Source organism: Mesoplodon bidens (genome assembly GCF_964165515.1).
Source record: "Mesoplodon bidens genome assembly, chromosome: 17".
Lineage (NCBI taxonomy): Eukaryota > Metazoa > Chordata > Mammalia > Artiodactyla > Ziphiidae > Mesoplodon > Mesoplodon bidens.
Genome location: NC_138174.1, coordinates 12148688 through 12162726, shown reverse-complemented (window position 1 = coordinate 12162726; position 14039 = coordinate 12148688).

The following is a 14039-nucleotide window of genomic DNA, read 5'->3' as shown; positions in this document are numbered from 1 at the left end:
GAGCGTTTGGAGGGATGGCGCTGGATGATGACAGTGTCACCTGGGAACATGCTGCATAGGGTGCGTGGGGGGTAGCCTAGTGGAAGCAGCTAGAACACACGCGGATCCGTGCAGCACAGGCGGGGGCTCTGGGTGAGAGAGGACGCAGTTTAGGGCGCCGTCAGCCAGGGGTGGGGGAATGTTGAAGTGGGGGATTCAGTCATTAAGTGCTGGGACGATCCACAAGGGCCTTCTGACCCTGCAATTCTATTGTCATTCATCATAAGAAGTCACTGGGTCAGGCCCCCAATGTCACATGATACTGTAAGTTACCAGAGATTTGAGACACGTGGGTAGAGCCCTCTAAGGCAGAGGGTACAACTTGCCCATGGCAGCTGTGTTTGTTTACTGTGGTTTTTTTAAAATTTATTTTTCCTTCCAGTTTTATTGAGGTATAATTGACATACAGCACTGTATAGGTTTAAGGTGTGCAGCATCATGGCTTGACTTACGTACATCATGGAACGATGACCACAGGAAGTTTAGTGAATGCTCATCAACTCATATAGATACAAAATCAAAGAAAAAATATCCTTCCTTGTGATGACAACTCTTAGGATTTGCTCTTTTAACAACTTTCATACATAACGTACACCAGGGTTAATTATATTAATCATGCTGTGCATTATATCCCTAGTATTATAACCAGAAGTTTGTACTTTTGGAAACCACCTTCATCTAATTCCCCCTCTCCCCAACGCTTGTGAGAAATTAAATTTCTCTGAATTTCTAGCTTCTGAAAAATTCAAAACATCAGCAATACTGGCTCTATTTCTACTTTGGCGAAATAGCAACACATTGCTCAGGTAAGTAGTACCTAGCCCTGTGTATGGGGTGTCAGGTTCCCTCTGGTCACATCCCACCCAGCTTGCCTCCTTCATTGCAATGACTTGCCTGGTCCCTATAGGTATTCCAGTTTGTCCCCTGCAAAGAGAATCGCTTGGGGGCTGGAGAGTGGCAGCACGTTAAAATGCACATTCCCAGGCCGTGGCCCACAGGGTCAGATGGGTAGGTTTGGCTGAGCTGGTACCTGGGGATCCACGTTTTAACAAACACTGCCCGAGGTGTTGCAGGCATCTGATTATCCTCCTTAAAAACCCCCAGTGCACATAAATGGATGCAGATATCCAGAGGAGACACGAAAACAGAATAGATGCAAACTAAAACCGTATGTCATTGACTTCCAAACCTGAAGCCCTTGTAGATTTATGAAAACCATGCATTTGGGAGCTCCTGTCTCAGAGATTCTGATTCTATAATTCTAGAATGGGTCCCAGTAATCTGCATAGGGTGATTCTGATGTGCAGCCAGGTTTTGGAGCCACTGTTAGTTTCGTAACATGCTAATCCCGTGTGTGTTGAGAGCGGATGTCAGGAGATGAAGCAGGGGGAGCATATGCTCCCAAATCTCCGCAGGTCACAGGACAGGATCATTGCTGCCCCACTGGGCGACGGAGAAAGGTTTTGCTGAGGAGGTGAGTTTCAGAAACTGCTTTGGTAAGTTAGATGATTGGGTAAAAACACTGCACACCCAGAGTATGGCTGTGGGGAAATTCAAAGGTGGGAAAGGACCCAGGGAGTTTTCAGCAGGAATAACTGGAAAGAGTGAAAACCGTGAAAATGAGGTCTGTCTCACTCACTCTCTTTTGTCTAGATGGCAGTAAAAACTTGTATGAAGGGAGTTGCTTTCTCACGTTTATTAAATTTTCATGTTTGTAAAATTACAGGGGTTGTTAAAAGCAGAAAGCCACTTTTGCAATATAACAAACTACAGAAAACATGTCATTTCTCTGAATACTTGGCATTGACCTATCATCACAAAATTCCTGAGACCAAACCTAAGCCTCCCACACGTTTCTTTCTGACTTTCTGGCCTGCTGTCGGTTGCCTCTTTCCCTTTGCCTGTCTCCCCATTACATGGAATGAGGAAGCAGGAAGCCCAGGGATCACCTTGGTTAATCAGGTATCAAGAGCTGCTTTCATCACCATGGAAACATGACACCCCTATGGAAGACAGAGAAACCCCTCATCTCTCTAGTTTTCCAGGTGGATTTAACATCCCAGAATAACATCCTTTCTGAAAACAAGAAAACAGGAAGATGCAAACACACGCACACAATTACATTGCATAGTATGCTGGATGCTGCTGAATTTTACTCATCTGACCCTAGAAAAAAGTAGTTTTCATTTTTGCTCAAAGCACACATTTCTAGAAGTCAGATTGTAAACTAGGTGGGCTTGAGTACGGCCAGGAAATAGGCTTCTAAAGTGCACAAACTTGGTCTGAAACGGAGTCTGCTAAACCGTCTTTGCAGACAGATATTCCTTTCCACTTCTTTCTTCCCCAGATCGGCTATGTGAGGGTGCTGGGAGTGGTGTATTTTCTAAAACACTGAATTCCTCCTCCTGTATCCTGTCTCAGGCTATTTTCTCGTGTTCTTCAAAATAATAGCCAAATTTTAAAAAGTTCTGTGACTTAGGACTTACAAGACTCCACGCCATTTTTAAACCCCCGATAACAGGTGTCAACTTTGCAAACACTGTGAAAACTCCTTCCAGGTTATTTTCCCCATAGACCTAAAGTGCATCTCAGTGTTGAACTGCAAACTATTGGGAAGTGGAAAATCTCTCTCATGCTCATGTGTATGTTAGGATAGGTGCACAGAAACAAGTGTAAACTCGTTTTTTCCCCTACTGCTGTGGACTAATACTAGTTCTCTCATGTTGTGGTGTTCTAATACCCCTGAATCTGCTGTTTTTAAAGCATTCAGTTAAGAGTGTGGAGAAACCCATCAGATTCACTTCCCTTTGGGATTACTTGTTTTCTTTAGTATCTTTAGATTTTATTTACTATCATAAAAAAGGAGGCCATGGTGGTTGAAGCATTGATTTTTGTCTCCTATTGGAGCACTATTATTGGACTACCCTTTATGACATTTAACTAGTAAAATAATGATTTAAAATATCTTGCTAAAGGAGACACTCCAGACTTTTTTTCCAGTGTAACAAGAAGTTAAACTCTTCAATTGGGTTAGTGAGTCAGGACCTGGATGAAAATGCCTCTAAGCCTTTGATGGAGTTAAGGGAAAGGTAAAGAGGTGAGATATCAATTAAGTAATCTTTTTTCTTTAGAAGCAAAAAATAGAGTTTTGAAAAACTTGAATATGAATGTATTGTCTAGGCATAAAAAGACTTTAAAGGGTTAATCCTAATCTTAGGCAACCGAGAAACTACTGCAGGATTTACTCTGAGCTCCTGATACTCCCCTGCTTTCTCCAGACATGTGAGAAGAATTGTATATGGGGAGGGGAATTCCTTTCTTGACCATCAGTGCCCTCACCCTGTGAAGCAAGAGCTGAGTTTCAATATAAATGTTATTGCTGGCCAGGTCCTTTTTAAAAACCTAGCCACAGAATCTGACTGGCAGAGAATGTGTTTATTCTTAGTCTCGCTATCAATTCTCCCTAAAATGGAAAACGTACAACAAAGGATGCAGTAAAATGCTGCTTTCAGGGGCGTGATCGTGTCAGCCCAAGAGGCAGTTCCAGGGAAATCATGTGAAGGGATTTGCGCTTACACCCTTGGCCCTGGTCCAGCCAAGGCTGGGAAAAGACTCCCACTTCTCCAGCCCAGCAGCCAATGATGTAAATTAACTCTACAAGGAGCCACATCCTCTGGACTGGTTTCGGGGAGGTGAATGCGAGGGTGATTGCATAAATGGTTTGCTTATTGCACAAAATAGTTTGCAAAAAGGAGATGCTTAACTGCCTTAGAGAGATTGGGTTAAAATGTTAACTATCAGCTACTAGGATTGGCTTTGTGTCATTTGGGTATTTCCGTCAAATGCTAATGAAAGTTCAAGAATACTAATCAGATCCCATTGGCCAGGCCAAGCCAGGCACAGCAGGCTTCCAGCTGAAAATTATTTTTCACTGTCTACACATGGATATTCTGGTCCCACTTAAACAAAGGCAAGGCAGAGCCCTGGGTGATTGCAGTCTTCCTGTGGCCCATTCAGGCCTCCTGCAACACGGCCCTAACGCTGCTCGCTCTCTGCCATCTCCCTGGCCCTTACCTCCTCTTCCTCCATGCCTGATGCTCGGGGCACTGAGTACCTTGCACGTGGGCCCCTAAGCCACCCAGAGAGGCAGCCCGGTGTCTTGGAGAGAGCATGAGGTTAGTCCGGATGGCGCGGTCTTAGCTCAGTTCCGCCTCTCATTAGCTGCACGTGTTTACATAAGTTATTTATCTCCTTACACCTGTCTCCTCTTCCCTATAATGGAGGTAACAATATTCCTGTACTTACTGAGGTTCTGAGGCTTGAAGGTAATGTTTACAAGGGTCCTGGCCCACTGTAGAGCTCCCCAAAGGTAGCTGCTGTTACCTTGCCGCTGGCCCTCGCTGTAGCCTCCGCTCACCAGGATGCCACGCACAGGAGGAGAGAGAACCTCCGTTCTCCTTGTCATCTCAGGGCACTCCTCCCAGCTGTGGAGGATCCCAAACAGTGAGGGTGCTGGGCTGCCGGTGAGCTGCTGGGATTCTTTAGCCCCTGACGGTGACGTGAAGTCCTGGCACTCCACGTGGCAGGACCGTGAGCCTCCTCTTCCCACCAGCCTCAGGCGAAGCTTTTTTGGAGCAGGGAGGGAATAAGAGTTTGTGTGGCTTCTCCACATGCTGCCAGGGTCGCTTAGGGGCCTACTCCCCGGTTGGTGACCTCCAGACCCGGGTATCCATCCCTTCTGCCACCACACCCCGGCTGGAGGGGCTCAGCTGTGTGAAAGGCAGCAGTCGATTTGAACCCCGCACCGATGCTTCTGGGCTTTACTCGGGGCTCTTGAGAAATAAAACCAGTTTCTCTGAGCCTCATTTTTCTCGTGTAAGGAGCTAATACCTAACTAGCAAATTTGTTCTGAGGATTCAAGAAAATGCACACGACCTGTCATTAAGGAGAGCACCTTTCCTATGGTAGGAGTACGTGAAACATATTGCTCATCATCCTTGCTTATTCTCTGTGCACAAGCTTTACTCTGTCCCGGCTTTGCTGAAAGCACGCAGCGTCCCACTGTTCATCTTTCCCCCCTAATTTTTGCTTTCCCGACTCTTCCACAGACACCACCAACAAACATTAATCATTGGTATCTTTTGAAAGATATTTTAATTTGGAATATAAAAGTAATATGGCCTTATAAAATTTAAACAAAACCTGTATAAAATAGAGTAAAAATCTCGCTCCCTTCCCTTGAAATCCTGCTGTTTTGTGGTAACCACTCTTAACAAATTGAGTGAGTTTCCTTCTAGGTTTATGCATATAAGAACATAAGCTATGCACATGGAGAGACATTTAGATTTCTTACAAGATGGGGATCGTATTCTCTTGTTCTGCACTCATTTCCCGCCCCCCCGGCCCTTAACTCATTTGTGGATATTTTCTATATCTGGATGTCAAGACTTTCATCCTTTTTAATTAATTTATTAATTTATTAATTTATTTTTTAACATCTTTATTGGAGTATAATTGCTTTACAATGGTGTGTTAGTTTCTGCTTTACAACAAAGTGAATCAGCTATACATATACATATGTCCCCATATCTCCTCCCTCTTGCGTCTCCCTCCCACCCTCCCTATCCTACCCCTCTAGGTGGTCACAAAGCACCAAGCTGATCTCCCTGTGCTATGCGGCCTCTTCCCACTAGCTAACTATTTTACGTTTGGTAGTGTATATATGTCCATGCCGCTCTTTCACTTCGTCCCAGCTTCCCCTTCCCCTTGCCTGTGTCCTCAAGTCCATTCTCTAGTAGGTCTGCGTCTTTATTCCTGTCTTGCCCCAGGTTCTTCGTGACCTTTTTTTTTAGATTCCATATATATGTGTTAGCATAAGGTATTTGTTTTTCTGACTTACTTCACTCTATGACAGACTCTAGGTCCATCTACCTCACTACAAACAACTCAATTTCATTTCTTTCTTTTTTTTTTCTTTTTTTTTTTTGTGGTACACGGGCCTCTCACAGTTGTGGCCTCTCCCGTTGCAGAGCACAGGCTCTGGACGTGCAGGCTCAGCGGCCATGGCTCACAGGCCCAGCCGCTCCGTGGCACGTGGGATCTTCCCAGACCGGGGTACGAACCCATGTCCCCTGCATCAGCAGGCGGACTCTCAACCACTGCGCCACCAGGGAAGCCCTCATTTCTTTTTATGCCTGAGTAATGTTCCATTGTATATAGGTGCCACATCTTTTTTATCCATTCATCTGTCGATGGACACTTAGGTTGCTTCCACGTCCTGGCTATTGTAAATAGAGCTGCAGTGAACATTGTGGTACATGACTCTTTTTGAATTATGGTTTTCTCAGGGTATATGCCCAGGAGTGGGATTGCTGGGTCGTATGGTAGTTCTATTTTTAGTTTTTTAAGTACCCTCCATACTGTTCTCCATAGTGGCTGTATCAATTTACATTCCCACCAACAGTGCAAGAGGGTTCCCTTTTCTCCACACCCTCTCCAGCATTTATTGTTTGTAGATTTTTTGATGATGGGCATTCTGACCAATGTGAGATGATATCTCACTGTAGTTTTGATTTGCATTTCTCTAATGATTAATGATTAATGATGTTGAGCATTCTTTCATGTGTTTGTTGGCAATCTGTATATCTTCTTTGGAGAAATGCCTGTGTAGATCTTCTGCCCATTTTTGGATTGGGTTGTTTGTTTTTTTGACATTGAGCTGCATGAGCTGCTTGTAAATTTTGGAGATTAATCCTTTGTTAGTTGCTTCATTTGCAAATATTTTCTCCCGTTCTGAGTGTTGTCTTTTCGTCTTGTTTATGGTTTCCTTTCCTTTGAAGTTTCATTAGGTCCCATTTGTTTATTTTTGTTTTTATTTCCATTTCTCTAGGAGGTGGGCCAAAAAGGATCTTGCTGTGATTTATGTCATAGAGTGTTCTGCCTATGTTTTCCTCTAAGAGTTTGATAGTGTCTGGCCTTACATTTAGGTCTTTTATCCATTTTCAGTTTATTTTTGTGTATGGTGTTAGGGAGTGTTCTAATTTCATTCTTTTACATGTAGCTGTCCAGTTTTCCCAGCACCACTTATTGAAGAGGCTGTCTTTTCTCCATTGTATATTCTTGCATCCTTTATCAAAGTTAAGGTGACCATATGTGCATGGGTTTATCTCTCTGGACTTTCTATCCTGTTCCATTGATCTATATTTCTGTTTTTTTGCCAGTACCATACTGTCTTTTTTTTTTTTTTTTTTTACCATACTGTCTTGATTACTGTAGCTTTGTAGTATAGCCTGAGGTCAGGGAGCCTGATTCCTCCAGCTCCGTTTTTCTTTCTCAAGATTGCTTTGGCTATTCGGGGACTTTTTGTTTCCATACAAATTGTGAAACTTCTTGTTCTAGTTCGGTGAAAAATGCCAGTGGTAGTTTGATAGGGATTGCATTGAATCTATAGATTGCTTTGGGTAGTAGAGTCATTTTCACAATGTTAATTCTTCCAATCCAAGAACATGGTATATCTCTCCATCTATTTGTATCATCTTTAATTTCTTTCATCAGTGTCTTATAATTTTCTGCATACAGGTCTTTTGTCTCCTTAGGTAGGTTTATTCCTAGGTATTTTATTCTTTTTGTTGCAATGGTAAATGGGAGTGTTTTCTTTTTTTGTGTGTGGTACGCGGGCCTCTCACTGTTGTGTCCTCTCCCGTTGCGGAGCACAGGCTCTGGACGCGCAGGCTCAGCGGCCATGGCTCATGGGCCCAGCCGCTCAGCGGCATGTGGGATCTTCCCAGACCGGGGCATGAACCCGTGTCCCCTGCATCGGCAGGCGGACTCTCAACCACTGCGGCCACCAGGGGAGCCCGGGAGTGTTTTCTTAATCTCGCTTTCAGATTTTTCGTCATTAGTGTATAGGAATGCAAGAGATTTCTGTGCATTAATTTTGTATCCTGCTACTTTACCAAATTCATTGATTAGCTCTAGTAGTTTTCTGGTAGCATCTTTAGGATTCTCTATGTATAGTATCGTGTCATCTGCAGACAGTGACAGCTTTACTTCTTCTTCTTTTCTGATTTGGATTCCTTTTATTTCTTTTTCTTCTCTGATTGCTGTGGCTAAAACTTCCAAAACTATATTGAATAATAGTGATGAGAGTGGGCAAACTTGTCTTGTTCCTGATCTTGGTGGAAATGGTTTCAGTTTTTCATCCTTTTTTTTTTTTTTAATAACTGATATTGTGTTCTATTTTAAGACTGTCTCAAAATATATTTGACTAATTTCCCAATGACAGGGATTTAGGGTTTTTTTCCTCCATGTTTATTTTTTTGTTTTTATAAACAATATTACAGTAAATGTCAATTGTGTCTGCAGAATTATGAAATATATCTGCATGATACATTCAGCCAACAAATATTTATTGAGTACCCTCTATGTGACAGACAGTGTTCTAGCAAACTCCCTAACTTCAAGGAGCTTAGGTTCTAGGGGTGCGGGGGCGGAACTACGTAAAATAAATAAATATAAAATGCTATGTCAGCTAGCCATGAGCTGTGATAAATACCTGAAGGAAGGAAGGAAGCAGGGGCAGGGTAGAGTTAGGATGCTATTTTAGGCAGGGAGGTCAGGGGAGTTTCTCTGAGAAGTTGGCATTTGGAAGAAACTTAACTAAAATGAGAGCAAGCCATTTGGTGATCTGGGAAGAGACTGTTCCAGGTAAAAAGCACAAGGACTGCAAAGGCTCTGGGTGGGAATGAGCTTGGTGTATGTGAAGAGCACAAGGAGGTCAGTGAGGCTGGCATGGATTGGAGGAGGAGAGGATGGGGAGCAACACGATGTTGATCCTCAAAAGCCACTGTTAGGACTTCGGTTTCTTCCCCATGGAAGAGAGAGCAGAGGAGGTACGGGACCTGATGTGGATTTTGAAAGGACCAGCCTGAGTGCCGTTGGGCAGAGCGGAGACTGGGAACAAGAGCAGAAGATGGGAGAAGATGGAGCGACAGCAAGAACAGACAGCTCTTGTTGGAGTTGTGCTCCACAGGGTGGGTTGAGGGCTGGAGCAGTTGTGGGGGCATGTGGAGTTAGAATAGGATGTTTTTAAGACGGGGGAAACTTCTGCATGACTGTATGCTGATAACAATGATCCTGTAAAGGAGGAAAGGTTTACACTGCAAAGAGAGAACGGGTAACTGCTGGAGCAAATGTTCCTGAGTAGCCAGAGGGTCGTTCAGATGAGAGGGGTGCAGCCCGTGGTGGGTAACGGGGGAGAGGCAGCACGTGGGGCTCAGGGGCAGGAGTGGTGACAGGTGATGGTGGGAGTTACGGAAGGTTGGAGAAGAGGAGGGCGTTTGAAATGATTTGCTAGGAGAGCAGGAGCGGGAATAAACCCTGCAGTGTGGGGCTGCTGTGCACACGAGAGCTCGCTTGAAGGGCACAGTTGTGAATCTGAAGTGAGTGCAGTCAGCATGTGTTTGTGTGTTTTTTCTGAACCTGCCTGGAGGCTGACTTGAGTAGCAGAGATTTAACTAGAGTTTCACTGAGCACTTTCAGCAGGGAAGTAGGGGCTGGGGAGTCAAGGGAATGAACGTGCAAGAGTCACTACGACAAAGAACCAGAGAACCAGAGAATCTTGGCTGCAAAGGAGGGCGAGGAGGGCACTGTAACGGGGATCTGTGGATCGAGGTCTTGGTCCTGTGTGGTTCAGAAGTCACTGGCATCCAAGCACCAGATTGGAGCGGGTGCTGTTATTGGTGTAATGATGAAAGTGCTTTCTCGTTTGTGGAAAAGTGAAGTGTGGTCATACAAGGTTATAGAGAGAATACATACACCAGTAACTACAGCAAGGCCTCAGTTATCCAGCTTTGTCAGCAATTGAGAATCCCATTCATATGAACCTTCCAGAAAATGAATACGTAAGGCATACATTTTATTTTAATAATTTTGATAGGATTTTTTCTAATGGCCAATTAGCTGAGTAGCTTCAATCATGTTGCTGAGGGAGATTGTACTTGAATAGAATACATGCGCAGAGGGTGACCATGAGAAAAAGAATGTGTGAGCACTTTAAGGAAGAAGTTATCATCAGCCAATATTTTCAAAGATCAGCCATTTCCAGAGAGTTAACAAAGTCTTCCTAAGGTAATAAATTTCTATTTTAATAACAAATGTAGGAAGGAGACTCAATTATTTGCTAATCTTGTTTATTTCCAGTCAATAACAATAAGCAGAAATTAATGTCTGAAAGGCACAGAAACACAGTAAGAGACTCAGATTAATGTAACCCCAGATTCAGAGTTCAGAGCCGTGGAGTCAGTGCCAAGTATTCCATGTGCCGAGAAGGAGGAAGGGAAGTCCTTGGATTGATAGCCTGTGACTGGATCCAGATGAGCCTCCTCTAGAGCTAAGTGGTGAGTGCTTTGGAAACTGGGGAGGATAAAGTTGGCATTTCAAGTATGTTAAGGGAACGCAGATTATCCCAGAAACAATGATGGGACCACTGCTAGCTATTTGGGAGGAAAAACAGCAGTTAAGCTGCATTCCTACTTCAGTCAACAAAATTAATTACTGATATATTAAAGATTTAGGAATTAAAAAACAAAACCAAAAACTCATTAAAGAAAACAGATAAATATTTCTATAAACTTGAAGTGATGGCTTCTTTTAAAGAGTGACAGTGAGGTCCAGACACATGTGATTAAACACACACACACACACACACACACACACACACACACACTGTATTTTCAATTGTGACTGGCAAATGGCTTGTTTCCTTAATATGCAAAGAACTCTTTAAATCAGTAAGAAAAAGACAAATAGAGAGAAAAATGGGCAAAGGTCATGAACAGCATTTCATAAAGAAGAAATATAAGGGAAGTGAATATATGGAAAGATGTTTTCAATAATCATTGATAAAACAATGAGCTATTTTTCACCTACTGGATTTGGCAAAGATTATAAACGTTAACACAGTGCTGGCAAGGGGGTGGGGGAAAACTCATATATGTGGAAAGGAGTTTGAATTTGCATTACTTCTTTGGCAGTATCCATCAAAATGTCAAATGTACATAGCTTTAATTCCACAATTCTATATCTAGGAATTTATTGTAAGTTCAAGACTTTCTCCTCCTCCAGAGGGGCCATACGGGCCATAAGAGGGGCACTGTGTTTTCTTCCTCTTACCACAAAATGCCCCTCCTCTATAAATTGAAACCAACCCTCAAAAGAGGTTATAATTAGACGTGATTGCCCATCTTCCCCTAAAAGGCCACAGAGACTAATAATCCCATCACGCCTTTCCACGCCTTTTATACAGTCGCTACCAGAAGTCTAAGCTTCTCGTGTTACTTTCCCACCATTATAGCTCTTTGACATCTCCTATTTGGACCCAGCCACTCCCCAACCCTGAACCCAAGCTCTTCTTATAGAATTCAGCCATCATGAGCAGGATCCTTTGTACCCTGCTACTTTCCAGGCCCACCCTTTACTCCAGTCTGGAGTCTCATCCCCTCTCGACGACTCCAGGAAGTTCCTCTAGCAGTTGCCCCTCTCCCTCTTGAACCCTGGATAGTCCTTTACACAGGAAAGGTCCCATAGCAAAGTAAACATGCTTTAATGTCTCTCATTTTTAAAAAAAAAACAAACCAAATAAAAACCTTCTTTTGACCTGACCTCACTTTCAGTTTCTGCTCCATTTCTCTGTTCTCTGTTAGAGTAAAGTGTCTTAAAAGAACCGTTTCGTGCTTTCCATGTTTACTTCCTGACCTCCTGCTCTCTCTCTGGCAAGTGTTTTTACTGAAGTATAATGAACCTACTGGGAGGTGCACAAATAGGAGGTATACAGCTCAGTGAATTATCATAAAGTGAAAAAACTGTGAACCAACACCCAGATCAAGAGACAGAGAGCACTGTCCATATCCCAGAAATCTTGTTCCTTTCTCTACTTGCTACCATTCCCTCCTCCTCCAAGATAACGACTATTATTACTTTTAACACATTATTTTGCCTGTTTTTAAAAAGTGTTTTGGAATAATGCCATATGTATTTCTTTGTTGTGTTTCCTTTTGCCCAACATGATATTTGTGAGATTCACTCAAGTTGTGGTATGGAGCAGAGGTTAGATTACATAGGGCCTAAGAAGTCCAGGTAAGGATTTTTTTCTGAGTGAAGTGAAGCCCTTGGAAGGTTTTAACAGAGGAGTGACATGACATGATTTTTGCACTAACAGGTTCACTTGGCTGCTACCTTGAGAACAGACTGTGGGCTGGAGGGTGAACATGAAACCAGAGAGACTGGTTAGGAAGCTATTGCAACAATCCAACCAACGCTATTAAATTTTTCAGCTTTAAAAATAAAAGGCATTTTAGGTCAGTCCCTCAGTGGACCTAACTCAAAGCAATAATAAACCGAGTTCAGTGTTGGTACTTCAATAATTAGGCCAGCTACCACAATTTAGGCCCAGAAAATAATTAACACCTTCACAACAACAAATAGCCTTTGGAAGCAACTGTAATTTTCAAAATTAAAATAGGGTAATTTATGGCTGAGAATAAATAGAAGTGTCAATATTTTGAAACTGTGGGTCTTAAAAGTAATATTTCATCAAACATAGAAAGCAAACTCAAGGCCAGAAAATCAATGTAATTCAGCTCCAAGGGGGAAGGACAGGATAGTAATGACTCATCAAAAGCTGATTGATAGGCAGTATTAAAGTTATGGATTGCCTGGACATACATAATTGGAGATATAGTAAAACACTATCCATCTGTAAGGTTTTGTGTATTATTTATAGGGTTGGCCCAAAAGTTTGTTCGGGTTTTCCCATAAAATGTTACGAAAAACCCCAAACGAACTTTTTGGCCAACCCAATATATTTATTCTTGCTATTCTTAGTACTTATGGTATCACAAAGATTTGCTTTCTAGGTGACAGATGTTTTTAAATGACTTAGTTGAAACCAAGGATTACCTCTGATTGGATTTTCAGCTATAACTGCACATTTTTTCTTGGTCCTGAGAATCCTCAGCTTCTGAAATGGAAGTTTTAACATTTTTACTTATATCCAAATATTTGGTTCTATGTTGGTTTTCACAGCACTCTGGGCAGAAAATGGGGCTGGTCTTGGTCGATTTTAAATCTAGGAACATGACAGACCCCTATCTTAAACTATGCACCAAAATCTACCCAAAATGCATTAGTGACTTGAACCTAAAACCTGAAACTGTAAAAGTGCTAGAAGAATACTTAGGGGGTAAGTGCCTCAACAGTGGTCTTTGCAACGAGTGTTTGGATTTGACCCAAAAGCAAAGGCAACAAAAGCAAAAATAAACATGCAGGACTACATCAAACTAAAAAGCTCTGCACAGCAAAGGAAACGATCAACAAAATGAAGAGGCAACCTATAGAATGGGAGAAAATATTTGCAAACCAAGTCTGATCAGGAGTAATGTCCAAAATATACAAGGAACTCATATAACTCAATAGCAAATAAACTAATACCCCAATTAAAAGATGGGCAAAGTATCTGGATAGACCTTTTCCCAAAGAATATATACAAATGGCCAAAGGGTCCATGAATAGGTGCTCCACATCACTAATCATCAGGGAGATGCAAACCAAACCACAATGAGATATATACTTACACCTGCTAGGAGACCTACCATCAAAAGACAGGAGCTAACAAATGTTGGCAAGGATGTGGAGAAAAGGGAATCCATGTGCACTGCTGGTGGGAATGGAAACTGGTGCAGCCACTATGGAAAACAGTACAGGGGTTCCTCAAAAACATAAAAATAGAACTACCATATGATCCAGCAATACGACTTCTAGGTATATATCCAAAGGAAATCATTATCTGAAAGATATATCTGTATTCCCATGTTCCTTTCAGCATTATTTACAATGGCCAAGGTGTGGAAACAGCCTAAGTGTCTAAGTGTCTGTCAACGATGAATGGGTAAAGAAAATGTGAGATATCTATCTCTATATCTAACAACTATGATCTGAACAAC